Source organism: Nicotiana attenuata, chromosome 9 (assembly GCF_001879085.1).
Source record: "Nicotiana attenuata strain UT chromosome 9, NIATTr2, whole genome shotgun sequence".
NCBI classification, from domain to species: domain Eukaryota; kingdom Viridiplantae; phylum Streptophyta; class Magnoliopsida; order Solanales; family Solanaceae; genus Nicotiana; species Nicotiana attenuata.
In genome coordinates, this window is record NC_031997.1 from 36886255 (window position 1) to 36889783 (window position 3529).

Here is a 3529-nt window from a genome sequence, read left to right on the forward strand (position 1 = left end):
CCCCCCTCCCAGTTCCCATCTCCCTCTCTAAACAAACCAAACCCTAGCCGCCCCCTTACACCCTCGCCGCCTCCGCTGTGGACCACTCACCGGAAATCGCCTCACGGCGGCTCCGGCGCTCCAAAACCTCCCAAATCCATACCCCACAACCCTGAGCCCTTTCCCAACACCATTTCGCCATCAATCTCCCCAAAAACACCACCTAAATCCACCAATTTCGGATCTGAGTTCAAGACCTAAAAACCCTAAGTCTTCAAAACCACCCAAAACTCACACCTCATGACCCATACACCCCCTTTAACTCGAACCCCTTACCGGATCTCCTTAAATCCCCACCAAACCTTTTCAATCTCAGATCTGAAAGTCCAAGAAAACCTAGTGTGCATGTTTGGGGATTTTTGCAAATTTAGTTGATCGATTGGTTCGAAGCTCATCCAAATAGATTGCTCTTGACAAGAACAATCAGTTTGGATCAGTTCCAAGCTATTTGGAAATGCAACCAGAACCCTGCTTCAGCCCGTCTTTCTCATTGGGTATTTCTTGGTCTTCTTTGTTTTATTTTGATATTTTTGATTGTTATAAGGCAAGGTTAAAAAGAGAAAAAAAGAAGCAGTGATTATTTTTGTCTACCTCTGTTCAATCATTTGTTCTTTCCTATTTCTTTTTCACAATTGTTGGTCCTACTTAGTTTGCATGTTTTAGGTCAATTACAGTGTATTTTTGTTGTGCCTAGTTGAATTCGTTAGGTTGTCATCTGAATTGTTTGCTTATTAGGGTTCAGCAATCTACTTCTATGAAAATCGTTTTGCTAATAGTTTCTTAATGATTTTTGTCTCTGCCTCATTTCAGTCTGATTCATGTTGAGTTTATGTTGGGTTTAGGATTAGTCTAGGGTTTTTAGATGCTCGATACTCTAGGTTTAATTGTATTTCTGCTTGTTATTTGATCTGTTTTCTGTTATTTTGCTCGTCTGGTTCCTGTTTGCCTTAGTTTGTAAATGGTTAGAAACCCTTAGGGCTTAATTGAACAACAAAAAACTTTAGGGTTTAAGCTGGAAATGAGATAGGGACTTTCAGATAATTCCTACATCTGGAAGCTTCCAGAATATGGGGCAGCTATCCCTATTTGGTTAGCACAAATATACTGAGCGATTAAGGGACAGTCAGTTGTCCCAGGCAGTTAGGAGATGCCTTTTGTAGGCTGGGAATAATTCCCTAAATCTGTTTTGAGCACATGGCCTTAGAGGCCTATAAATAGTGCCCTCCCTTCTCTCTAAAACCATTTTTTTTACCATCATTTTTACTGCATAAAAGTTCTCTTTTCTTTTTCTGAGAAGATCAGATTTCAGAAACTTTAGAAAACATTCAAAACTTCTCAATTCTGATTTTTACAAGCAAGAAAAAATATGGTTTGAAATAGAGGATTTTTCTTGGGTTCTTTAGCTGGGATTTTCTGGTTTGGAAAGCTGGTTTGATTTGGTTCAAACTCCTGATTTCTTTGGGCTGCTGTTGCTGTTTGATTTCTGCTCCTCCAAGCTTCAGCTGATTTTCTTTGTTCACTTGCTTACTCGCTGGTTTATTGCTATTTGTTCAAGGTACTATGCCTGACCTTTTTCATGTAAAGCTCTTATTTGAAATGATATGAAACCGAAGCTGCTATAATTCATACGATAATGTACTCTCATGATTAACTTGTGATTGTGTTGATTGGATTTGATTAGTTTTCTTTTTCATGAGCTTTTGATTTGGCCAGTTTGTTTTAAAAGAACCCTGTAGTTTCTCCTTTTAGAAGTGCCTTTTTGTGAAGATGTCTTTTAGTCACATGGCTGTAATCTGCAGATCTGGCCACCAGTTGGCTCAAATCAGCTAGATCTAAGCTAAAGATAGGATTCTGCTGGTTGAAATTATGCTGAAACTAGTATTTTTCATATGGTGGATCAGCTTGTGATGGACAAATCATGTCCAAAAGAGGCAAGGATCGCTGGGGTTGCTGAAAATATGTAATAGAGTAGTTTACATAATAGTTTATGTGTTAATAGATCTGAAGTAACATGTTTGGGATTTTCTGAAAGTTCTTCTTCTTACATTTGTTATTTATTCGGGACTGTAATTATTTATTTGATGTATTTTTCAAAATAGTAGTGGTGTAGTGGTGCTAGATTTTGAGTCCACTCAGCAGAACCAAAGGCTGCTCATCTGATGGAAAACGGGGCTGAACTTCTAGCCCAAGGGAAAGACTGGCCTCAGATGGTTTGGGTCTAGTCTATAGGCCCAGACATTAAGTCAGTCCAGAAGCCTTTTGTCATGAATCATTCTATGTTCAATTGATTAATTTTCAATAACAGAATCATGTTTAGTCTTTAAATTCTATTCCTGTTTGAACGTGTCATCAATAGATGAATTAGAGCTATGTTGTCTATCCTGATTTTATTTGAAAGCAGTTTGATTTTTAATTGTTATAAATATGTGAGGACAGGCCCAGTCAGGAAACAAATAGTGACTGGGCCCGCCTCTTACAGGTCCAATATGGGCTAGCCTTGTTCAAACACGAATTCGGACCAGCAAGAGCCTACTGAAACTCTTTCAATTTTCTTGGGCCAAGTCTTAAGCCCAGACGCAGCTCTTTGCAAAGCTAAACCCTTCCTAATTTAATCGAGTAATGAAGCCCAAGCCTAAATCCCTTTTCAAAAGAATTAATTTAAACTTAGCTCTTCTAATTAAGTGAAAATTTTCCTCCAAAAAGCAATAAGTTAAGGTGTGCCATACCAAACAAAACCCATAACTCATGACCCTCATAGAATTAGGTTAAGAGTTAACACTTGTAGTTGCTATAGTTAAATACATTTCCTTTAAAAAGAAAAGGTTTGAGGCGTGCCATCTATAACTTAGATAACTCATGGCCCTCACCAATATTATAAATAGATATTAAGAACGAATAGTCGTAGAAAAGCCTTTAGGCGCGTTTAATATATTATTGTGATTGTGTACACGTTCGCGTGACATAATTACGATTCTAAAATCAATTTGGAGTATGCGTTCGCGCAACTTCGACCAAGGTTTCTCAATAATAATAATTTGTTATTAATATAGCCCACTTTAATTAAATATAGTTCTTTACAAATAGACTGAGGTGTGCCATCCATAATTAAATCGCTATGGCCCTCTTGTTAAGTGTTGTAAAAAATGATATTCGTAGTTTGCTCTAGGCACGTTTAATATACCATCGTGGTTATGTACACATCCGCGTGACATAATTACGATTCTGAAAACAAAACCGGAGTATGCGTTCGCGCAACTTTGGCCAAACTTTCTTAATAATTATAAAGTGTTGCTAATTGTGGACACGTACGCGTGATATGATTTTTGACGCGCCAAACAAATGGGTACACGTACGCGTGACCCGTTTTAAGATAATCTCCTAATTAAAAACGACAAATACACATAGGTTTAAAAATAAGTAATTAAACAATTTGATCAAGCCAAGTATGATCAAAGCGACCGTGCTAGAACCACGGAACCCGGGAATGCCT